At 38.9% G+C, this 26,112-nt stretch overlaps 1 protein-coding gene across 4 annotated transcripts in view; it reads left to right on the top strand.

Moving 5' to 3' along the window:
* Nucleotides 1–26,112, top strand: part of bcl9 (BCL9 transcription coactivator) — a 162,150-nt gene that overhangs the window by 51,254 nt on the left and 84,784 nt on the right. The window contains exon 3 of one of the 4 annotated variants that reach the window (XM_049470166.1): nt 13,827–14,016. The exons of the other annotated variants lie outside the window; for them this stretch is intronic. The gene's annotated coding sequence lies outside the window, so the exon portion shown is untranslated. The remainder of the gene's footprint in view (nt 1–13,826; nt 14,017–26,112) is intronic. 4 annotated transcript variants of the gene reach the window in all.

The raw sequence follows: 26,112 nt of genomic DNA, 5'->3' as shown, positions 1-26,112 counted from the left end.
TAATACTGCTCCAGGAGTGCTATCTGGGCTTAATAGAGTCTTTAGGTTGATAATACTCACCTAATACTCAACGGCAAAAGAGCAAGTGCTTGGCGCACTGTTGATTTTTGGGAAAATTAAAGGATTTTAGGTGCACCTTATAGTGCGAACAAATACAGTAATAGAATTTTTTTTGTCTCTACTGTCCAAGGAAGTTTTAACTAGTTTTGGAGCATTGTTGTGAGGATTTGATTGCATTCCAGCAAAATAAATTATGTCTACTACCCCACAGCTCAAAGTTGGAGAGCTTTATACTCATCTAGAACACACCTGGCATAATGCCAATACATCTACCTTTAGATTTATAGCAAAATATTGTGCAAAAGTGCTTAGTCATTCGTTCAGATCATCCAAAGCTCAATTCTTAGAAACCAAACATAGAGACTACTACGCTATACACAGTATTGTGTAGAAGAACAGGTCAGGCTAAGTGCAGAAGAAGCCGTGATAGATGCTATTTATAGTGCTTTAGTACAGAGCGTTTGTAATAGATGCTATAATAGTGCTTTATTAAGTGCTCACGAAGCCAATAGCTTTACATTAGCTCACACAATGTACATCCAGCCCATTAGCAAAGACTCTTTCAAAGAACCTTTCATGGCTAAATGCAATGCCTATTTTAGGGGAACATGGAAGTGAGGCTAGGAAAGACTAAAAGCTAACACTAGACCAACTGGAGAAGCCCAAAGGTCATGGGGAAGTAGGTGCTAGGCTAAAAGCAGCTAACTCTGATAACCAGCTACAGTCTGCAACAAGATTATCTAGTAAGACAAATTATTTTCAATGTACTTGACGCCGTAATGTGTTATATACTTTGCCAAACCAAACAAATTAGCTCCTACCAGCTAATCAGCCAAACAAAACAGTGGTAATATATTTTTTTCTATGGATGCACTTGAAAAAGTACAAATTTTGGTACAGACCCAAACCAAACCATATGAAACGTTTGTCCAAATGCCAAATACTGATTTTTTTTTTGTATATTTGTAATAATTTTGATGCTACTTTTTGCCATTGCATATAATAAATGTTATAACAGCGTTGTTTAGTTAAAAATATTCTCTTTTCATTATTTTTTGAACAAATAATTTTCATTGCCAAATATTCAGTGCATCCCTATTTTTTTGCACTAAAAAGAAAAACAGAGTATTTCATTTTGTGACAAAATAATGGGTTTGTAAACAGGCTTGTAAAGTCACATCTGAGCATTTTTCACATTTTCGGCTTAAATTTGACAAAAGCACTCAATGAATGCATTTTATTGCACATTTAACTGAACAAATATCACTTCAGTTTAGACCAGCTTACTCAGACAACACTTTTTCTCAATAAATACACTATATTGCCAAAAGTATTCGCTCACCCATCTAAATCATTGAGCTCAGGTTTCAATCCCTTCCACAGCCACAGATGTTTAAAACCAAGCAAGGGTCTGCAAATTCTGAGGCATATAGTTTGCAGAGTTCCCCAACTTTCTGCAGATTTAGTCTCTACAGACCTACAGACGCTTCGGGCTAGCTCAAGTTTATTTAAATCTTATTTTTTTAGGAAATATTTACTGTAAACTCAATGTTTAGCTATAAAACCTGAATTGTACGTTATTTTATGTTGTTTTTTTAGATATATCTAAAATAGATTTAAATACTGAGAATTTGAGGGAGAAATATATAGATTGAGCCAACAATCAAAAGTTCGGAAAATGGTGCTTGCTCTTACAGCCTACAACATTGAAGCCAGGCAGCTAATCATAGTATATGATCTTTACAGACCTACAAACTTTGTGTGGCCTTCAGATTAGCTTAAGAACAATAGAGCATAGAGAGCTTCATGGAATGGGTTTCCATGGCTAAGCAGCTTCATCCAAGCCTTAGATCCCTAAACGCTATGCAGGAGAGTGGATACTTTTAAAAATAAAGTGTACTAATAACTTTCCAATCATGCTACATCGCCCCTGGCATTAAAAAAAAAAATCTACTTATAATCTAAACTCCTTATTTAGTTGAATTGATTTTTTTTTTGTTCTGTTAATGACAGCATCTGGACTGCTGTACTGTGTGCTATCCTTTTATTTTAGACTAACATTATGTCAAAAGAAGAGATAAGTAGCACTCTTAGTAGATAACAAGCTGTATTTGCTGCTGATAGTTCCACTGCAGTTTACTCATTTCATTCCCCTAACAACCTTTTAAACCTCACGTTGGTTTTAAGCCACTCTGGCCGGCTCTGCAGAACAGATTGGGCGAGGACTCATTAGAGGAGTGTCTCTAATTTTTGTCGATTTTCTCTGAGAGCCTCTTCATTGACGAGAGCGGAGCTTATGCTGCCGCTGGAACAGAGGCCTCATTGTGGACACAGGCGATTCTTTAAGGGAAAGGGAGAGAAGTGGGATAGAGAGAGAGAGAGAGACACTGAAACACTGTCCTATCTTCCTTTTCCCTTTCTGTGTTTTTTTTCCTCCTCTTAAGCGAGATATACCGTGACCAGACAGACGATATGGAATCCGAGGAATCTAATCTGGTGCCAGAACTACTTAGAGCTACGTTTTAATGTAAAAATGTTCTCCTCCTACCCCGTAGTTTTTCAGGGTTATTTCACCTTCACAAAGTTTCCGACATAAAGGTTTTTTTCCCATTTTACTGGTAGGTGGAAGCTAAAGCATGTACTGAGTTAATGCAGACTTGTGCACAGCTCTAATCTTCTAAAACATCTTGGTAAAAGATGCCCCTTACTTAAGAAAACACTTAAGAAAAAAATAAATAAAGGAACACTTAGACTTGAGTTGAGTTGGACAGAAATAATTTAGGGTTTATATTAATTGTTTTCTTAAATTACTTCCTTAACCCTTTGTTTGGTGTTCATACTCGTTTACTTTGTTACTTGTATTTAATTCAGCAAAATTAAGCAATTTTACATTAAAACGCTTAACATGCTTGCTTCACCTAAATTGCAAGCAATATAAACAGCTTACATGGTTAATATTTGCCCTTTACCTTTCTTATGTTACATTTCTTTTAAAACGTGCTACTCTTTTTTTATTAGTTTTTTTAATAAAATGTAAAAGAAAATGAATTAAACTCAAGGTATGAGTAGAAAATTTGTTTAGTTTCAAATTTACAAATGAAGCAATGTTTATTAGCCCTTGGCCAAACATACTATGTAATGTATGTAATATAAATGGTTGGGGGGGAGGGGGGGGGTGTACAGTGTGTGTTTATCGAAAATTTGTTTTGATATATGTTTTTCACAAAAAATGAGCCAATGCCAATGAGTTTTAGTATCATTTGATGAAAAATGAAAACGGGTCCCACAGACCCGAACACCACACAAGGGTTAAGCTTGTCACATACCTTAAGAGAACACCTAGGCCTCACTAAACCTTTATTAACGTTTAATAACTCAGATTTTCCTATATTCAAGCTCCAACACCCACACTGTTAAATATACTTAAATCATAGTTTTTAAGTCATATTTTACTTAGATTTTAATAGTTAATATGCCTACATTGTAAGTTAATTTATACAGATGTTTTTTGTAGATATATCTAAAAATAGATTTAAATACAGATAATTTAATTGAGATGATGACATGATGTAGATTGAACAGTATAAAACACAGCCAACAGGCAACATACAGCTCTGGAAAAAATTAAGAGACCACTTCAGTTTCTGAATCAGTTTTTCTGATTTTGCTATTTAAAGGTATGTATTTCAGCAAAATGAACATGGTGGTTTTATTCTATAGACTATGGACAACATTTCTCCCAAATTCCAAATAAAAATATTAATTTAGTGCATTTATAAATATGCAGAGCTTTCAGATCTTAAATAATGCAAAGAAAACAAGTTTCTATTCATAAAGTTATAGAGTTCAGAATTTAATGCATCTTGGCATGTTCTCCTCCACCAGTCTTACACACTGCTTTTGGATAACTTTATGCCACTCCTGGTGCAAAAAATCAAGCAGTTCAGCTTAGTTTGATGGCTTGTGTTGATCCATCTTCCTCTTGATTATATTCCAGAGGTTTTCAATTTGGTCAAATCAAAGAAACTCATCGTTTTTTTAAAGTGGTCTCTTATTTTTTTCCAGATCTGTAGAATACAGTTAATCAGAGAATATGATCTACACGTTTACCTAAGGTAGCCTGTGGGAAATCAATTCACACTGATGCTGTGCGTAAAAAAACTGGGGGACACACCCAGTATGCAAATATATTGTGCCAAATCCAATAAAAAGGAATGCCGAACTTTCCAGCCTGGATATAATAAGTAGAAAAGCATCAATATTCAGTAACATGTCCGAACCACGGGAACTGAGGATCTGCAGAAATTGCATCATACCTCATGCAATAAAAATAACTGACTGCACCAAACCTAGAACATCAGAAACACCTGTCAGTTCACTAACACAAACTTTTTCTCCAGCCAAAATTCACCACAAAAGCGACACCATAGCAGCCACCTCTCAAAATCTATGACCGCTTATGAGGATTTTTTTTTTTCTTTTTCTTTCTGCTCTATATTTAAATTAGTCACATCTGTTAATTGTTATATTAATGCCAGGGATCAACCACTTTTCAGCAAGTATGCTGGCTGCTCTTTTTGAACGAGTGACATCTGTTAGATGTTGTGTCTGAGCTGGGGATCCAGCACTTTCCAACAAGAACACTGGTTACCCCTTTCGAATTAGTGACCTCTGTTTGATGTTGTATCAGTTTAATATTTCTTGTAGCGATGACCCTTTTTGAACTTGTAACATCTGATAGACGTTGTATCAGAGCTGGAGATCCTGCAAATTTCACAAAGCACACTGGTATTTCTTAGATATTTTGTTCGAACTGGAGATCCAGTGTGTTCCATAAAGTATGCTAGCTGCTTTTTTCAAACTAGTGACATCTGTTAGATGTTGAATCAGTCTGGGGATCTGGCACTTTCCACCAAGTACGCTGGTTGCTCTTTTTTGAACTAGTGACATTTCGTATATGTTGTATTGGAGTTGGGAATCTGGCATATTTCATCAGGTACTTTCCACCTAGTACATTGACTGCTCTTTTTGAACTAGTAACATATGTTAGATGTTGTATCATACCTTGGGTTCCAGCAAGTATGATGGCTTCTCCTGTCAAACTAGTGACATTTGTTAGATGTTGAATCAGTCTGAGGATCTGGTACTTTCCACCAAGTACGCTGGTTGCTGTTTTCGTACTAGTGACATCTGTTAGATGTTGTTTCAGCCTGGGGATCTGGCACTTTCCACCAAGTACACTGGCTGCTCTTTTTGAACTAGTGACATCAGTTAGATGTTGTTTCAGTCTGGGGATCTGGCACGTTCCACCAAGTACACTGGCTGCTGTTTTTGAACTAGTGACATTTCATAGATGTTGTATTGGAGTTTGAAATCCAGCACTTTCCACCAAGTACACTGGCTGCTATTTCTGTACCATCTGTTAGATGTTGTATTGGAGCTGGGGATCCAGCACTTTACATCAAGTATGTTGGCTGTTCTTTTTGAGTAACATCTGTTAGATGTTGTATTGGAATTGGAGGTCCAGCACTTTCCACCAAGTACACTGGCTGCTGTTTTCATACATAATGACATCTGTTAAATGTTGTATCAGTCTGGGGATCCAGCACTTTCCATCAAGTGCGTTGGCTGCTCTTTTTGAACTAGTGACATTTCGAAGATGTTGTATTGGAATTGGGAATCCCTCACTTTACATTAAGTATGCTGGCTGCTCTTTTTTAGTATCATCTGTTAAATGTTGTATTGGAATTGGGGGTCTGGCACTTTCCACCAAGTACAGTGGCTGCTGTTTTCATACTTGTGACATCTGTTCGATGTTGTTTAGAGCTGGGGATCCCAAAATTTGACCAAGTGCACTGGCTGCTCTCTTTAGTAACATCTTTTTTAGTTAGATGTTGTATTGGAGTTTGAAATCCAGCACTTTCCATTAAGTATGCTGGCTGCTCTTTTTTTAGTATCATCTGTTAGATGTTGTATTGGAATTGGAGGTCCAGCACTTTTCATTAAGTATGCTGGCTGCTTATTTTTAGTAACATCTGTTAGATGTTCTATGAAGTTGGGGATCCCAAAATTTGACCAAATGCACTGGCTGCTCTTTTTTAGTAACTATCTTTTAATATCTTTTTTTCAGTTAGATGTTGTATTGGAGTTTAGGGTCTAGCACTTTTCACCAAGTACACTGGCTGCTCTTTTTGAACTAGTGACATTTCTTGGATGTTGTATTGGAGTTGGTGATCCAACACTTTTTTCACCAAGTATGCTGGCTGTTCATTTCAAACTAGTGACATCTGCTAGATGTTGTTTTGGATCAGGCATGTGCTAGCCTTTTCCCTCTATCATTAGTAATGTAACCCTAACATTAGGAGGGTGTTTATATGAACAAGGATTGGGTAATATCTTAACAAATTGTGTGGAAAATGTGTCAATATTTGAATAATGAATGATGGTTAAGCAAGTTTTTTTTTTCATTCTCTGGAGACTTCACTGCTTCACGGCATAGTTTGAAGCTGCTTTTTTTTTCACCGCTGCTGCGGTGTTACAGTGTTCTATTTGCAGCCGGCCGTTGTTGTTGTTGACAGCGTTGCGTTTGCCGTTTTAACGTGTCTCGTAGCAATGACAGCTAATTGATTCTCTAACTGCAGCATGATGGATTGCAGTTGCGTCGAGGTCAACAGGTTCCCGCGCTGCCGCTTATGAGCTGATGGTGTTGCCATTGACAGTAATTGCAATCACACTTTCTTAGTCAATTGTGATGAATGCGAATTTGACCAGCGACAACAACTTGTCCTTTAGGTTTTGAAAAATGACTATACGGATTTGGTACGGCAGGCTTTTATAAGAGAGAGACGGTCTGCGTGACGGGAGGCATTGTTCTTAAGTTTTCAGCGTCCTCAGGCTTGTGTTTTTCGGGCAGTTCGGCACAATGATACTCAATGTGGATGACAGTTTCTTGATGTTTATTATGTGAGAGCACGTCCGAGACTGGTTAGCAGTGACTCGTTTGCAACTCATTAGATTCCGGAACAGTGAATTCCTGGGAGGTCAAAGGAGGTTGAGGATGGATAAAATGAGTGTAGAAAAAGCTCAGCATTGAAAAGGTGCATTCAGTCCAGCACTTTTTAGAGAAAATGTGTGGTAAAATGTGCATCTATAGCAAATATCAGGGAACATGATGTGAAGAGAGAATATGATGAGTCTGTCAGTGTAAGCTGGTAAAGACTTGTAAAGGCTCTATATTGATTGGAGTCAATTCCAAAACATGCATCAGTTAATATTTTTTATATTTATGGCGTAATGGCGTAAGAGCAAGCTGTTGATTGTTGCACTGTGGTGCTTAGAATATGGAAAATAGATGTGCATAGAAGACGTTCGTTCAGAATCAGGAACCTACAATACTTAAGGGGTCCTGGTACCTGGTTAATTTTCCACTATCACAGCTCCCCCATTTCCCTTAAAATGTAGCCAATGACGTCCCAAAATGCTGTTGGTACCATCTTTAGAGTGATAGCAAAGTAACCATGGAAACTTCTGAAGGAGTCAATGACTTTTTGTGTCCTGTAGAGTGGCTCTGCAAGGATTAAACGTCATGTTTACTTATGTGGTACACTGTGGTGCTAATAAACCTTGAGTGAACTAGGAGATGTAGAAGTCATCAAAGGGTGGTGCACAACAGATTAATATCAGATCTTGAGAATCAGGGTCATGATTGGTTTGGAGCACACTCGAAACCATTGGACACAAGAATATCTTGAAGTGGGCCAGTATTCACCAGTATTCAGTACCAGCATTTCTATTTTCCTGCTGGTATGTAGGGCTGCGAATCTTTGAGAATCCCACAGTTTGATTCAGAATCGATTCTTGGGGTCAGGATTCGATTTTTTTCTGATTCTTTCAAATTGGTTGGATTTATTTTTCTTCATCCTCCATACTTTAGCGGCGCAACAACGAACACCGTAACACGACACTACACACCCCTCTGTAGCCTCATAGGGAGAGGCAGTAAGAGCAAAAATTTTCCCTGTGCTGTTGGTGCTGTCCAGGGACACTCACCTACTGTCCTGTGGAGCTCAGCTACTGTCGTGCAGAGCTTTTTAACTGTACCACGGAGCTTAGCTACTGTCGCACGGAGCTTTTTAACTGTCTCGCGGAGCTCAGCTACTGTCGCGCAGAGCTTTTTAACTGTACCGCGGACTTTAGCTACTGTCGCACTGAGCTTTTTAACTGTCTCGCGGAGCTCAGCTACTGTCGCGCAGAGCTTTTTAACTGTACCGCGGACTTTAGCTACTGTCGCACTGAGCTTTTTAACTGTCTCGCGGAGCTCAGTTACTGTCGCGCAGAGCTTTTTAACTGTACCGCGGAGCTCAGCTACTGTCGCGCGGAGCTTTTTGACTGTCTTACGGAGCTTAGCTACTGTCGCGCAGAGCTTTTTAACTGTACCACGGAGCTTAGCTACTGTCGCACGGAGCTTTTTAACTGTCTCGCGGAGCTCAGCTACTGTCGCGCAGAGCTTTTTAACTGTACCGCGGAGCTTAGCTACTGTCGCGCGGAGCTTTTTGACTGTCTTGCGGAGCTTAGCTACTGTCGCACGGAGCTTTTTAACTGTCTCGCAGAGCTCAGCTACTGTCGCGCAGAGCTTTTTGACTGTCTTGCGGAGTTCATCTACTGTCCTGCGGAGCTCTTTTAACAGCTCTGCGAGACTGTATGAGCTCCGCGCGACATTAGCTGAGCTCCCCAGTACAGTTAAAAAGCTCCGCGAACAGCTAAAAAGCTCTGCGCGACAGTAGCTGCACCCGCAAAATTATTATTATTTTTTTTAAATGAGAATCGATTCTGAATCGTTCAATGTTAGAAACGTGATTCGAGCTGGAATCGATTTTTTCCTGCACCCCTACTGGTATGACATAAAATATGTTAAATATTTGCTAAAGGTATCATATTGTTGAGATGTGTTGCCTAACACATGTATTCTCACAGGCCAACTAGGACTCTACAAGGTTTAGACATTATATTTAGTCCCTACCCGACTCTTTTGTAACCATGAGCGAGCGAGCGAGGGAGAGCCATTAATGCTACCTCTAAGCCATTAATGGTTCTAACAAAGCTTAGAGCTTAGACAGTTGCGCCACTCGGAAACCCAGCATTCTACTTAAAGTTTACAGATGCTAAAAAGTACTTTGTGTATAGTTTGTGTATAGAATGTAGAGTTGAGTTAAATAGTACTTTGTAGCACAAAAGTGCCATTAGTGTAGCCAATTCACCTACTTTGTGTGGTTTCTGGAAGTGAGATTTTTAGGAAACCTATCACAAGCAATATCATATTTGATACAGTTCATTCAACATGCTTGGAGGAGAACACTAACTGACTGAAATTCTATTATATTAGCCACCAGACAGCTCCCACATTGGCTGGCATCATGCTTGAATGATGAGAGGAGTGAAAAAAGGAGAAGAAGGGTCAACTATTTCCTAGCCATTGATGGCTTAGATATGCACTTAGACTGTTGTGCCTCAGCTTTCTACTCAAAGTTAAGGCATGTAATGTTTATTTTCTTACAAATATGATTATTTTTGTTGCGTCAATTTGTTTTACAGGTGAATCGAACTTGAGAGCCGCAAAATTACGCATCGCATCCAATGTTGGAAGTTTGGAAGTGAAGTGAAAGATCAGGATCAGGCTTGTTCCAGTACAAATGAAACCCAGCTGGTTAGCACGGATACTGGTCTCATAAGCCTGGGTATTATCCTCCTCGTATGATAGCAGAAGGGGAGCGTTGGGGAGGGGAGCATTGGGGAGGATAAAGGGGGCGGGGGGGTTCAGTCGGAGTTTCAAAATGGCCGCCCTCAAGGCATTATGGCTCTGAGTGACAGCACTGTGTGGGTGGCTGCAGTTGTCACTCAACCCTGTAGGCCAGAGTGCAACTGCTGGGGTTTGGAGCCATTCAGAAGGGAGCGTATCACGGTTTAGGCCTACCTAAGGCTGCCTTTTAACTGGGGTGATTATGTTAAGTCTGACTGAGTTTATTAAGTGTGAAACAGAGAGAGAGAGAGAGAGAGAGAGAGAGAGAGACATCTTTTTCCTTCGTTATATATATGTGGAACAAGCAACCAGTTAGCCGTCCGCATTAGCCTTCCGTAGCCTCGAGAGCCTCCAGCACCTGCTGCTTTTTGAGAACAGCCTTGTAAGGCTAAGCATGAAATCACGTATTACACAAGAAATCAGGTATTTAAAACCAATTAGAAACAGGCTAGGAACGGAATCTTTGGTGTTTCGCGTCTTTGTGTGTCTGTGTGTGTATGTGTGTGCAAATAGCCATTGTTAGCGAGCGGGAGAACAGCTTGCTCGCAGGTTGGAGTCGCAGCGCATTGCTCGGCTTCCGATTACCGCTGCAGCAGCGGCAGGATGACGACAGGAATAGTGCATGGAGGAGACATTTCAGAAACTCAGAATGGAATCAGCTGCCGTACACACACACCACACACACACACACACTTACTTATACTGAGTGAAACTGAAGAGGGTTAGAAGGGAACGAGGCATGGAGAAGGTGAAACAGGGAATCTGTGTGTGTATGTGTGTGTATCTCCTGGATGTGCAAAAGAGAAATGTAGACATTTAAAAAGGGCTGAAACATTGAAATCTGAACTTTCCTTGCTTTCCTTTTTGGAATTTCTTGGTTCTTGGCAAAGGATTTCATGTAGAATGTTACATACACTGAAGATTTATTTCAATCCAGTGTAGCATTCATTTTCACCAAGATCTTGCAGCAGCATTGATGATAGTAGAGTCTGACCACTGCACAAAGCAGCACTTCTCCATCCAGCACATCCCAAAGATTCTCAATGAGGTTAAGATCTGGACTCTATGGTGAACAATCCATGTGTGAAAATGATGATCTCATGCTCCCCGAATCACTCTTTCACAATTCCAGCCCCATGAATCCTGACATTTTCATTTTGGAATATGGTCGTGCCATCAGGGAAGAAAAAATCCATTGATGGAATAACCTGGTCTATATTCAGTATATTCAGGTAGTCATGGAAAACTGAAACTGAAACTAATATGTATTCCATAGTAACATTTCAAAATGTAACACTTTCTTCCCTCCCCATAATTTTCTCTATGCAGTTCATGCTGTTTATTAATCAGCAAAATTGTATCTTAACAAATTGTATCTTTTTCCTGCTTTTTTTTCATCAGAGAGTTTGATACAGGGTATAGCATTTGTTAACATTTTTTTAACATGCCATGTCTTCTTCATACGGTCCATATGTGGAAATTCAGCTGAAAATCTTGGAAAACTGAACTGTCCTTTTTGATTTTTTGGAATTGTACTTCTTTGAAATAATATGTTACTATGTTAATATTCCAATATTCATTTTAACAGTCAATAATTTGAATCATTGTAGAACAATATGAATGTGGGAGAGCACTTCAGAACAACAGGGATAATAATAGGGATAGGGCTTTTAGAACATTGTGAACTTTGGAGCACATTGAGTAAGATCACATTCCAAAACAGTATAAATGGGGGAGGGGGTGGCGGTATTTGCTTAAGATTTATTGATGGTGCAACAACATATTATATATTAAATGTCCAGTATAGTATATTTTGGTTTATGTCAAGGCCAGGGGCAGTTATTGTCAAGGTGTCCGCCTAAATATAAAGCGATGCGGGAAACCCTTATTAATAATTCTGATGTGTATTCTAAAACACTCTATTAGCATTCCTAATTCTTAATATAAGTAATGGCAGAACATTCTACAAATGTATAAATGGACGTGAAACATGTCCAAACTACTGTGAAAGGTCTAGGTTTATTTCAGTCAGTGGCGCACCTGTGTTTTTTTCACCTCCAAAATAGCAACACTCCAGAAATTTACCTGAACACACCTCACTTCCAGACCCCATGCATATCAGTGTAGATTTTTTTCTATTTCTAAACTCTGATGTTATTTTAACTGTGCAAGCACATGGCGTGAAAATAGACTTTTGATGAGGTATAAGATAGGAATGGGCATCGCAATGCGCCTTGCGCAGGGTGTACGATAAGGCCCTATATATTTAATAATTTATTGTTCCTGGTAACCTTTATCTTTCATACCATTAGCATTGCAATCTCACACTTCCTTCTGGGTGCAGCTATTTTGTTGATGATGAGTGTATGATAAGTGGAGGAATGAATGGAAATGTAGGACGTGGCCCCTTTAAGGCTGTTCGCTACTGTGGCTGAATAACTCTGAGGTGCTCACTGGTAATTAAGAGAGACCTAGAAGGCCGATCCTAGAGAACTGAGCTCAACACAGTTTATTCAAAGCTTTTCTCTCTCTCCCGTGCCCTCTCTCTTTCTTTACTTCTCTCTCTCTCTCTCTTTCTCTACCCCCTCCTATCCTCCACTCCTTTGGTATTCCTGTTACCATACCAACACGCTGCTCTGTTCGTTCCATGGTCAGACTGGGCTGTGTGGCAATAGCCTTAAACCACTGTACGCTACACCAGATAAAGCTGCGCTGAATTGACTGACCTTCACAGACTGCACATTACCTAGTGGCCTTGTAAAAGTGCCCGAAAATACGAAACTGACTCTAAGCACTTCTCACACTCATGGCCGTCCATCAGTTTTGGAATGTTCTGATGGGTTAAGATATTATTCAATAGAGTATTAACTACTTTTTGGTCAAAGAAAGTCCCTCCAAATGACTGCTGCTTTATTCTAATGTGTATATTCCAGTAATTCAATAATTTGAATCATTTTAGGACAGTGTGAATGAGGGAGAACATTCTAGAACAACAATAAAAAGGATGGGGATTCTAGAACAGTGGCTATGGTTACATGCAAAGTTTTCCTCCAATCCAAATGAATTAATTCCGATTCTAGAATGTGACAGAGGTGTTTATATGTACACTTTCCCCAATAGTCTGAGCAAAATCTTCATTTATATGCATGCTACAAGTAATCCGATCAAACATGACGCGCATGTGTTGTATTGCTTAGTGTACCTGTAACCGTGACAACGAGCATCACATGTGAGAGGAGCGACAGCAACTAGCTAACTAGCTATGTTTCTAAAGTTTGCAGTTGGAATGTTTGTTTCTTTAACAGTGTAAAAAAAATGGTGGACTCAGGCAACCTAATTCTCACAAGTGAGCTTGATGCCACTCCCACAGCCCATGACTAGAAACCAGTGAATGAAAGTTAGGCTAATCGGTTTCAGGTGATAACAAGGCTATTAATATTTTATGTAATGGATTATTTAAAAGATCATCTACCTCATTCGAGCGGATAGAAATTGTACTCGGAATGGCCTTAATCGGACTACTCTATTCCAATTGAAGTGTTTACACAGACTTGCTCTATTCCAATTGAGCTATTAATCTGATTATTAATAGATAATAGGATAATTTAGAACATTGATAATTCTAAAACATATAGGATGAAGATAACATTCCACAACACTGAACCATGAAAAGGTAGGAACTCATTCTAGAACAGTGTGAATACAGGAAAACATTTTAAAAACATATTAATAGCATTATTAATTATTAATAGTATTAATGGAAGAAATTTCTACAAATGTATAAATGGAATGAAACACTCATCCAGACCAAAGTAAAGTGCAGTGAAAGTGAAGATGGCACTGACATTGCATCAGTGAAGATGAGGACAGTCTAGAACTGTATTAATCTCCATTTACACAGTTTTACAATGTGCTCCAACTTTTACAATGGTCTACACGTGTTTTACTTTCATTAATACTTTTATTTCAGGGCTGGGGAGAAGAAAGAAGAGAAGAAGAACATTCTAGAACAGTTTGAATGTGTTAGAACATTCTACATCCATTTGAAACGTGAATGTGAACAGTTTTCTCAGCGTCTTGAAGGAGTTCCTGGAGGTGCTTCACGCTGTGAAGCTCCAGTTCATCCCAAATCAACTCAAATCACCATCTCAGTTCATCAGGTTTGGTTCAGGGGATTTTGGACACTTTTTTTGTCCCTTAATATTTTTTATATATTTATTATTAAACTACAATGTAAAAAATTAATGAAAGAAGAAAGTAAATAAAATGAATGAATGAGAAGTGTGAGAAGTGTGTCCAAACTTTTGACTGGTACAGTGTGTATACATGGTGTATCTGCACAAAAATATGTATATGTAACACTGCGAAAAAAGAGAACAGTGTGAATATTCTCATTCTTCATCGTTAGCCCATCTTTGTAGTGCTAGATGGGGGGGGGGGTTTGTGTGTGTGATGAGCCTGATGAGCCGATCAGTGCCACCGGCAGAGACAAAACCCTAACGAGAGACTGATTCATGAGGGCGCGTGCATGCACGCACTCACACACACACAAACACACGCATACACAAACACACACGCGCGTAAACACACACACACACAGGCAAGTGGGAGTAATGGGGAGTGTGTGGAGGATAAAATACAACCCCTTTACAGTCCCTTTAATAAGGACACTTTGGCCAGAAACAGGAAAATCCACACGGATGCCATTAGACAGTGACCTTTTACTGCACACTTTCCTTCCCTTTATTCCAGACTGTGTGTGTGTGTGTGTGTGTGTGTGTGTGTCAGAGGGTTTTGTGTGACGTGTTTTCCTGTTTACTGTTTCACTGGGTGGGTAATTTGTGCAGTCGTCTGGCTTCTCTCTCTCTCTCCCTCCTCATTCTGCAAGAAGGGGAAATCACATTTACACTAAATCAGTCCACTCCAGCAGCTGCCCCAAATAATCCACCAGTTGTGCTTTTTTCATCCCTCTCTCTCTCTCTCTTTCTCTCTCTCTCTCTCTCCCCTACCTTCTCTCGTTCTCTGGTGTTTGTGTTAATTTGGGCCCCTGTGTATTGAACTGAGGAGATATGGCTCTGGCTATATTCATCTCTCTCGCTTTCTACTCTCATTTTCTCTCTCTCAACTCTCTTGCTCTTTTTCTTCTTTATCTCCCACAGTCTCTTCACTTTTTCTCTGTGTCTCTCCCTGTCTGTCTCTATTTCTCTCTCATTTTCTCTCTTTCTGTCTCTCTCTTCTCTCTATATCTCCCCATCATAGTTTTTGTGTCCACTATTTCTCTGTCTCTCCCTGTCTGCCTTTATTTCTTTCTCACTTTTGCTTTTTCCATCTGTCTCTTGCTTTCTCTCCCTCGCTTTCTCTCTCTCTTACTCTCTCTCTATCTATATCTTCCCCTATCTCAGTCTTTGGCGCTCCACTATTTCTCAGTGTCTCTCCCTGTTTTTATTTCTCTTTCATTTTTTTCTCTCTCTTTTTCTCCTCTCTATGGCTCCTGCTGTCTTAGTCTTTGTCTCTTCACTATTTCTGTGTCTCTCTCTGTCAGTCTTTATTTCTCTCTCATTTTTTGTCTCTGTCTATTTCTTCTCTCTATATCTCCCCTGTCTCAGTCTTTGTCTCTTCACTATGGTGTCTCTTTCTGTTTCTATTTCTTTCTCATTTTTTCAGTCTTCATCTTATCACTATTTCTCTGTGTCTCTCCCTGCCTGTCTCTATTTTTCTCTCTTTCTCTTTCTCTTCTCTCTATATGTTCCTCTGTCTCAGTCTTTATCTCTTTACTACTTTTTGCTGTATCTACCGGTCTTGTCTCATTTTTTGCTCTTTCAGTCTCTCTCTCTACTCTCTATATCCCCCACTTCAGTCTTTGTATCTTTACTATTTCTCTCTTTCTCCCTGTCTGTTTCTATTTATCTCTCATTCACTCTCTTACCATCTCTTTCTTCTTTCTATATCTTCTCATGTTTGTCTTCTTTGTTTCTTCTTTTCTCAACCCTTTATTTCTCTCACTGTCCTCTCTAAATACTCCATTTCTCTCTGTACACTATTTCTCATTGTGTCTGTCTATTTCATGTATTTCACTTGTACTCATCTCTATCTCTCTATTTTTCTGTTTTTGTCTCTCTCCCCCTTTCTTTCTCTCCACAGTCTCTTTCTCTTTCACACTTTTTGCTTTCTGTCTTTCTTGCCTCTCTGTATCTTCCCCTGTTTCTTTCTTTGCCTCCCTCTTTATTATATCTCACTGTCTCTCCTCGTTTCTCTTTCTTTCTCACACTCTCCTCTTTCTATCTCTCTTATTCAGTTTAGTTTCTCTCTTTTGCTCTTCTTTCTCTTTTCCACAGTCTCTCTTGCTCTTTGCTTTGTCTCTCTCACTTCTCAGTTATGCTCTTCACAGTCTCTCTATATTATGATGCCAATCTCTCATTTTCTTTTTTCTTTCTGTCTCCCACATTCCCTGTCTCTTTCTGTCTCTCCCTCTCACTTTTTTGTCCCTTGCACTTTTGTCTCATTTTCTTTCTTGTATCTGTCTGTCTGTCTCTTTTTCTCTTAATGTGTTTTCTCTCCTTGCCTCATGCTCCTTTTTTGTCTCTTAATTTCTTTTTCTCTCTTCTGCTCTTTCTTTTTTCTCTTGTTCTCTCTTGTCTCTATATATCTTTGTTTATGTCTCTTCTTTTTGCCCCTTTCCTCTATTTCTTTATATCTTCTGTCTCTCTCTTTCTCTCTCTGTTTCTCTATCTGGAAAAGTAAAATAAGGTAAGAAAAGAGAGAGGGGGTACAGGCAACACAGGACAAAAGCTAAACTGGTCCAAAGGCCATCGAGAGATACAGGATCCCCCCTCCGTTCCCCCTCTGACCCCCCCGTCCCCTCCGCCCCAAAAATTTCTCTCACATTACACCCGTGTTTTGAGAGAGAGAGAGAGAGAGAGAGAGAGAGAGAGAAAGATGGAGACAGAGAGTGGGAGAGAGAGAGAGAAAAAGAGAGAGAGAGATAAGGAGATTGTATTGGGAAAGGAAATAGAGCGGGAGTATAAGGAAGATGAGGGAAGACAGGGAGAGGAGCAGAAAGGGAGAGTGTGTGAGGAGTGTGTGAGAGAGAGAGGAAAAGAAAGAGAGAGAGAGAGAGAGAGAGAGAGAGAGAGAGAGAGAGAGGAAAGTCGGTCAGGCCCCCTCCTCAGCAGGAAAAGAATGCAGGGAGGTGGAGGAATGTGGAATGGGTCTCAGGGGAGGTGGGGTATAGTTGAGATGTAAACAGTGTTTGTGTGTGTGTGTATGTGTGTGTGTGTGTGTATGTGTGTATGTGTGTGTGTGCACGCTTTAGAGTATGTGGCTTTGTGGCTTAGTGGGTTTTCACTGTGTTACTGTAGCTGTATCACTTTGCCACATTGGCTGTGTGTGTGTGTGTGTGTGTGTGTGCGCTCCGTAGGTAGGCCAGTTCTCAGGAACGGCTCCCCTTCTCTGATGACAGCTTTGGGCCTATGAGGTGACATGGAAAAGTACCAGCCTCTTATCTCCACTGATCTCAGACCAGCTTCCCCTAACCCAGTGCCAACCGCCCAGCCATTATAGAGACCCATTACAATACTGGTCTCAGACCAGTAACTCTTCTGATCCACTGCCCAGCCTTCCAAACTGGCAGCTGCTTTAAACCTTCTAGAATAAAAGCCATCAAGCCAAATGTGAAACCGTTTCACATGTGTGGAAAAAATCCAGATATCCCAGAACAGTGTGAATGTGAGAGAGCGTTCTTGATGCTAGAATTGTAATTAAGAGGGAGATTTCAAAACAGTGTAAAAACTCTTTATAACAGTGCAAGTCTATGAGAAGATTCTGGAACAAGACAGGAATGGGAAAACATTTTAGGACAGTCAGAATGTAGAAAACTTTCTAGAACATATTGAATGAGTGAAAACAGTGGAACTGGTGAGAACATTCTAGAGCAGTATGAATAGAGGGGAATATTCCAGAACAACATCAATCGTGAGAACATTCTAGAACATATTAAATGAAGGAAAACATTCCCTGTCAATAAGAATGGTAAGAACATTCTAAAAAAGTTTGAATTGTGACAATATTCTAGAACAGTGTGAACAAAGAAAAAATCTAGATCCGTTTGAAAAGAGAAAACATTCTAGAACAGTATGAATTGAGAAAGACATTCTACAACAGTGTAAATAACAATATGAATCGTGCTAACATTCTAGAACAACATGAATGGAGGAAAATATTCCAAAACAGTATGAATCGTGAGAAAATTCTCGAACAATACGAATGGAGGAAAATAATCCAGAACAATATGAATTGTGAGAACATTCTAGAACAATATACTGTAAATGGAGGACAATATTCAAGAACAGTATCAATAGTGAGAGCATTCTAGAACAATGTGAATGGAGGAAAATATTCCAGAACCATATGAATCATGAGAACATTCCCGAACAATATGAATGGAGGAAAATATTCCAGAACAATATAAATTGTGAGAACATTCTAGAACAATATGAATGGAGGAAAATATTCCACAACAAAATGAATCGAAAGAACATTGTAGAACAATTTGAATGGGAGAAAATATTCCAGAACAATATAAATTGTGAGAACATTCTAGAACAATATGAATAGAGGAAAATATTCCAGAACAATATAAATCATAACAACATTCTAGAACAGTTAGAATGAGGAAACATTCATGAACAATGTGTATCATGAGAATTTTCAAGTGATATTCAAATCACATTTTGAACACAGAAAAAAAACATGTGGAAAGAGGTGTTCTAGAGCTGTATAAATAAAGGAAGTAGGGTTGGGCGGTATTGAAGTTTTTCATACCGTCATACCGTCGTCAGATTATATGGCGGTATACGGTATTACCGGTGGGGGGGGGGGGGGTTATATTATTTTTTTTTTGTACCTGTGTGCTTACATTTTTTCGAATTCCTTAGATTATATTTCCTTTAGCATTTTAAGCTTTAGTTAGTTACCTTCCTATTTCATATCTATTTTTCTGTTTTTATTAAATGCTGCAGAGCTTTAAACGCGCAGATGATTTTTTTTGATGTATATTGTTTTATTTTTGTACCTGTGTGTACACTATTTCTTTTTTGTTATTTTAGAATTCGTTAGATTATATTTCTTTTAGCATTCTGAGCTAAGTTTAGTTAGTTATTTTCCTATTTCATAACTATATTTTTCTGTTTTTATTAAATGCTGCGGAGATTTAAACGTGCGGATGATTTATTTTTTTTATGTATATTTTTTTAGCTTTGTACCTGTGTGTACACTATTTATTTTTCGTTAATTTAGAATTCGTTAGATTATATTTCTTTTACCATTTTGAGCTAGGTTTTGTTAGTTATTTTCCTATTTTATATCTATTAATCTGTTTTTATTAAATGCTGCGGAGCTTTAAACGTGCGGATGAGCTCACGTTCAGTCTCGCCTTCATGCTCGGGTTCAGTCTAGCGTTCACGCTCGCGTTCAGTCTCGCGTTCACGCTCGTGTTCAGTCTCGCCTTCATGCTCGGGTTCAGGCAGACAATCTAAACTCTAGTATGCAGAACTATATTATTATTGTTATTAAATTTTCCATTCTTTTAAATAGCAGGGTACTTAGATTTTTATTTCTCAGCCCGGACGACACCCGGCCCGATGAAAGTAATGTAAAATCTCGGGTCAGTCCAGGCTCCAGGAAATAGTCATCTGTTTGTCATTTTTATTTTATAAAAAGCTACGGCCTGATAATCACCATATAACAACGTATTACTGTTAACGAAAACGAACGAAATAACGAAAACTGAAAGTGAAAGTTCCCCTTAACTGAAACTAATAAAAACGGTAATTAAAAGAAAAAATAAAACGAACTGAAAGTACAGATTGAATACCCTAATTTTTGTGTTTGTTAATTTATTTATAAGCGCTGTATCCACTACAGCAGCTCAACAGCGGGTGGTGTTGTGCCGTTTCTGCTCGCGAAGGGGAGCCGGGGTTCAGATGTCGGCAGCGCAGCGCCTCGCGGTCCGCGGAACTGCTTATATTTACAGCGCTGGAGCTAGCTGCGAAATAATGACAGAAAACTCTGAGGAAACTGCAGAATTCTGTACGGTATTAGAATATGAGCGTGAGTGACATAAAAAACTGTTTTGTAGAGAAATAAGAGATGAGGAATATTTAAGGAAACAGCTGTAACTTTAAATAACTCACACTGAACACCCCATGCTGCAGGATAAACTGATAAATCTGATCATTTCGGTGGTTGGTTGGTTAGTATAGGGATTTATTGTCACTTCAGCACAAATGTGGCTATTTGTGGCGATAATTTTGGTGAAAATTATTGAAACCTGTAGAGTTTATTGAGTTTTTGCTGTATGATCTCCTCACTGAGAATCCCCACCCTATAACCAATCAGGGAGCTCCAACTGCTTACCCCTCCTACTGCTCTTTCATTGTGGATGCGCAGAATGTCTTAAACGTCCGTTTTTCAAAGTTCAGGTTTGGCACGTCACGTGGTTAATATACCGTCACTATTTTACAAAACCGTCGCCATTTTTAAATACCGTGGTATACCGAAATACCGTCATACCGCCCAACCCTAAGAGGAAGCATTCTGGAACAGTATAAATGAAGACAATCTAGAATCTAGTGTAAACTGAGAAAGACATTCTAGAACTTTGTGAAAGGTAGAAACATTATGGAACCATTTAAATGGAGGAAAAACACAAACATTATAAATGGTAAGGACGTTCTAGAACAGTATGAATTTTAAAAAGCATTTTAGAACAGTTTGAGTTGTGAAAACATGCCAGAACTGTTTAAATGGGTAAAAACATTTCTGTAGTGTGAATGTACTGTATGAAAGACTCTGGAATAGTTTGAATAGAGGAAACATTCTAGAACAGTTTAAATGGTGCAAAACATTCTAGAACAGCATAAATAGAGGAAACATTTTGAAATGATAAGAATAAGGAAATATATGCCAGGACAGTGTAAATGCTGAGAGCATTCTTCTTGCATAGGAATCAGAAAAAAAAGAGTTATAGATCTGTGGGAATGTGGAAAATCATGGCAGAACAATGTATGTTCTAAAATCTAGAACCATGTGAATAGAGGGAATATTGTAGAAACTTAACAAAAATCTTTCAGGCACAAAAGCCCATGGTTGGTGTTTGTTGGACAGAGTTTGCTTCTTCAAGTCAAGAAGGCTGATCTAGAGTCAGGTCAGTTCCAGTGTATCCAGTACAGATTCTACTGAATAGTGAAAGCTGGTCCTGTATCCTCTAGTTGCTTCATATGCAGACGGTGGTCGAGGATGGCTGTTGAAGGTGGCATATATAAAGATATATAGGTCTAGGTGTTGGGCCTCAGGCAAGGTTGAGCCAAGGTAGAGTTTTCAGAGGGTGTGTGTGTTGGCGTGTGTGAGTGTGAGAGAGAGTGTGTGTAAGAGAGAGCAGGGTTTGGGGCTTTAAGGGGGGATTGAATGTGTGAGCGCTTGGTGGTGTTTGTGCAGTGGTAAAGTGGTCAATAGATATCAGGCTCGAGTAATAAACAAGGCAATTAATGGAGGAGACTCTGGGAGGTGTGTGTGTGTATGAGAGAGAGAGCATTTGTGTCTGTGAGCATGTGTGTCTGTGTGTGTGCCCTTCCCCCCCCTACTCTAGGTGTTTGTGTGTGTGTGTGTGTATAAGTGTGTATGAGAGGGATATTTTTAGCGTGTGCTCTCAGTGTGAGAGGGTGTGCTGCTGGAACAGTGTGCTGGTGTATTTCGGGAACGAGCGCCACAGCTAACGACTTAACTAACTGGGGTTCTCTCACACATATACACTCAGGACAGAGAGCAGCTCTGAAAACACTTGTAACGTTAACACTATTCTGTCTATTTACATCCGCACATTTAAGCATCTCTGAGGTAGCCATGTTTGTGTGATCAAATCTGTTAGCATTGTTAGCATCTTTGTTATGAAGCTTCACCAACCCAGCTTATTATAAAACATCAGCTATCTCAGTTCTCAGATTTATAAAGGCGCTCATGGTTCAATAAAGAGCTTTAGCTTTTACCTCAGAGCATTACATCTGCGCAGTCTTTCTGTTAGCATAATTAGCATCTTCACTATAAAGCTTCACTTTGTAAACATTAGCTATACTGTAAAACTAATAGCAGCTCCAATGCAAAAACCTCTCAAAAGCTTCAAATCTGCTTTAAAGCTTTAAGTTAAATTAAATTGGGTTTATTATTTACTTGGTGCCTGCCGAGAGCATTAGCTTTGAACACCTGAGGTACATCTGTGCAGTCATTTTGTTAGCATCAATAGAATCTTTGTTATAAAGCTGCACAAATCCAACTCTTTGTAAAGTTAATCATTTTCTTATTTGTATAAACTCTACCTCATGAAGCCACTGAGAAAATATCAAGAGTGTGCAAATCTGCCATCAGTATTTTTTACAGTGTAAGGCACACTTAAAATACTTTAATTTTACCCAAAATCACCGGTGCAGCTTATACTCTGGTGCACCTTACGTGTGAATTTTACCGGTCAGGTTGGAGCAGTATTAGCATTTAGCCACTAACGATGATGAGTGCTAGCTATTTTGCCGTTCAGAGATGAGTATATCGGACTGTAATCTGCGTGTTTACCATGTTAAAACAAGCTACGTGGGGCACCCTGGCTTGTCGGGTGGCATTTATTAGGTTAGCCGCTAATGCTAATGCTGCTGCACCTAGCTGTACAGTAAGCTTAGATGTCCAAATCTAAGCTTACTCTAAATAAATGAAAGTGCTTTTCTGACCCAAATAAACAGTTTTTATTAGTGAAATCTGTGTAGATTAACATCCAGTGCTTGTTTGAAGAAATGTTTTTTTTTTTTGAGAATTACAGTTTTGTTTACTTAGCTCAGCTTTACTTAGCTTAGATACCCCCCCACCCCCACCATAACTAAAGACCAGAGTAATTTACAGAAATTATACACATTTCATAGTAACCAGCAGAACATACTGTATCTAACCACCACAGCAACATCATTCTGATATTTTAATAAATCGGCAATTAATTAATCCTTTGATAGAGTTAGCATCTGGGCTAACATGTTCTAAGTCTTCTGTTGAGTTCGGCCATAAACTAGCATTATGCTGCTAGCTGCATTATGGTGTTCTAATGTCACTTAAGATTGGAGGGAATTAAAGCCACAGAACCAGTGTCTTTGATCTATTATCAAACATCAGTGCTTAATTCCACCTGGAAAAGTGGCTCATCTACCATTTTGGGCTTCATAATAAAAGTCCCCAAGACTGATTGTATTTATTTAATAAAAATGATAAATGGTAAGTGATGAAGATGTGTTTGATGATATGTGATGTTGGGAAGTTCTCAGTATCACTGGTCAGTATCTGAACAGATTCAGTGACCGGTCTTGTTCGTCTAGGTCTAGGATCAGCCACCCCTGTCTATATCCCAACCCTAACAACTGCGGTAGAGTCTGGAAAACTGGACTGAGGTCAGTGTGAAAGGATGAACGCCTTCCAATGACACAGTGTGCACACTCTACCAGCTCAAGGCCACAGGAAGCTTGTAAGCATTAACCTTTGACCTCATTTTCCTGGCTATGCTCAGAATGGTTAATTATGCTGGTCTGGTCAAGCTCTGTTTGTGTGTGTGTGTGTGTGTGTGTGTGTGTGTGTGTGTGTGTGTGTGTTTGAGAGAGAGAGTGAGCGAGGCCACAGACAGACAATCAGGCTTTTTTGCAAGCTCTAAATAAGCAGTAAATCACAATGATGTCAGTGCAGTCCATAAACAGGGTCACTGCAGGTCACTCGCACTCTAATATACATTTACTGAGGTCCTCTGGCCCTTCACCTCCACCCACACCGTCAAGTGGCTCCCCCATTGGCTGTCTTGTTTCTGTGGCGACGCTGGCCCCGCCTTCAACTGCACTGGTGGCTCCCCACCGCTCTGTTTACATCTCATTTGCATATGGAAATGCTGTTGCCTCTTGTCACTGTCACAACAGACGAGTGGAGCTGCGACTGTAGTGCCAGCACTTACTCTCTTTCTCACACACACACACACACACACACATGCGCGCACACAGTCTCTTCTCGTAATATGACATTTGCCATTACTCTTGATAAGGTGTCATTAAATCTCTCTTTGTTATGATCTGATAAAACCGATTTTAGTAAAGATATGGGCATAATTTATAAAGAGTCAACAAATTGAATTAACCCTTAGAGCCGGGAGAGCTGGGTTATTAATATTTTTCCACTTTATTTAAACTTAATTGCATAATTAACTGTATATCATGACACAGTATCAAGACTTCGGTCTACCCTTTTTTTTTATTATTTAATCACAGAAAAAAAATAAGGCTTTAAAAAAGTATCGCTTTTTTTGCCTTTTTTGGAGGCCTTTGACCCAGTGCTACAGTTCTACCAGGAGACTTCAAAGGTGATGATACAAAAGAAGAACTTTTAATGTAAATAAATTATTTACAGTTTATTCGGAAATAATATTTCTAGTAAAAGTCTTTGATTTAAAGCAAACGTCATCGACTCAGGTCTCATCGCAGCTGGACTCTGATATGGCGTTTGAGTTTTACGGCAGAACTTATGCTGAGCTTCTTTTCTGGTAACTGTACATTTTTGGAGGTGAATCAAACAGCATATAAATGAAAACCAGATTAGCATACTAACATTATACACATTTCATAGCAAACACCAAAACTTACTTAGAACTGAATCTAACCAGCACATTAACATTATTCTGACATCAAAAACAGCTCGGCTGTTAGCTAGCATTGAGCTGCTAGCTGCATTCCAGTGTTCTTAGCTCAACATCTAAATATTGAAGTGAATTATAGCCATAATTGACATATCACTGTAATTAATTCCACCTGGAAAACAGTTAGAATCTGCAGTTAGTGCTTACCCATTATGGCTAATCCACCAGTTTGGGCTTCATAATAAAAGTCCAAGACAGATCTTAATCATTAAACATTATTAGGTTAAATCAACCTGGAAGTTCCCTAAAGTTCTGTACTGTTTCACACCATATCATTAGTTAGTTGATTAATTTATAATTTGGTCTTTTAGGGTTTGATTAATATTGGGTGCCAACAATATGTATATTTTTCAATCAGAAATGATATTGTTAAATTCGTATTATTCACTAACTGATAGATATAATTGGTTAAATAATACAAAACTAACATGCAGGCCATGTTGCTATAAGAGTGGGCTGAAGCGTGGCTGCACATACCTAGACTTCCAGTCTAAAGGGCTCATATCCAACATTTTTCTTGCATTTTATTTTCCTCTGAGGTCCTCTTATGACCTTTGTGTGGGTTTTTGTGCCAAAAACAGCCATCAATCATTTTCACACACTCTTAACAATAAAGGTGCTTCCAGCAATTCAGAAAAGGAACCATTTTTGGTTCCATGAATAGCCACGTTTTCAATGAACGTGTGGGTGTAAAAAAAAATAAATACCAATTTAATTTGGTATTAAAAACTGTTGATTAAGTGTTAAAAACACTGTTTTTTTAGAGTGCAAGTTTCAAACCCCTTTTTAAAGCTACAGTAAAAAAGGCCAGTGTTGCCTAATTGTGCCTTTTAAGACTGGATTTCTGTATGTAAAAGATGTATCATACCTCGTTATGAAAGCAACCCAGACTAAAACACTACTTATAACTTCATCATGATTGGGTGGGGCTAAACTGCTGTAGCCTGAATACATAGGCAGTGTTGGTAGGTGGTTTCTATTGTATCACAGGTGGTTACTATAGTATTTTTAATACTTGTTAGATTGGTGCTACATTGTTTAAAGGTGATTGCAACTGTAATTTAGTGGTTGCTAAGGTGTTGCTTGGCCATTGCAAGGCAGTTGCTATGGTATCCTGTGGTTGTAAACCACATGCGGCTGGTGGGGTGTTTTCTTTATTTGTATCATCTTAATACAAGAAGGATGACAAACGTTTTCAACCTATTCATTTATATGAGGAAAAAATCTAAATAGGCAAAAACTGCAGGAAGAGTTAGTTATGCTGTGAAAATCTGGCAGAAATCAAGAATAAAAATAATAATAAAAGCAAGAATAACACTTAAAAAGAATGGTTGTGCAGTTAATGTTTGAGGAATGAGGGATAACAAATATACAGTATTATAACATATAAACATAGTATAGTTTTGGCTTAGTGTTTGAGGACCATTTTTCTGGCTTTAGGGACACAGAAACTGTTGGCCTTGGACATTGCTAAAATTGAATGGAAGTAAATGGTAGG

Source organism: Astyanax mexicanus, chromosome 21 (assembly GCF_023375975.1).
Source record: "Astyanax mexicanus isolate ESR-SI-001 chromosome 21, AstMex3_surface, whole genome shotgun sequence".
Taxonomy (NCBI): Eukaryota; Metazoa; Chordata; class Actinopteri; order Characiformes; family Acestrorhamphidae; genus Astyanax; species Astyanax mexicanus.
The sequence above is the reverse complement of the archived record's forward strand: the minus strand, read 5'-3'. Positions and strand labels throughout refer to the sequence as shown.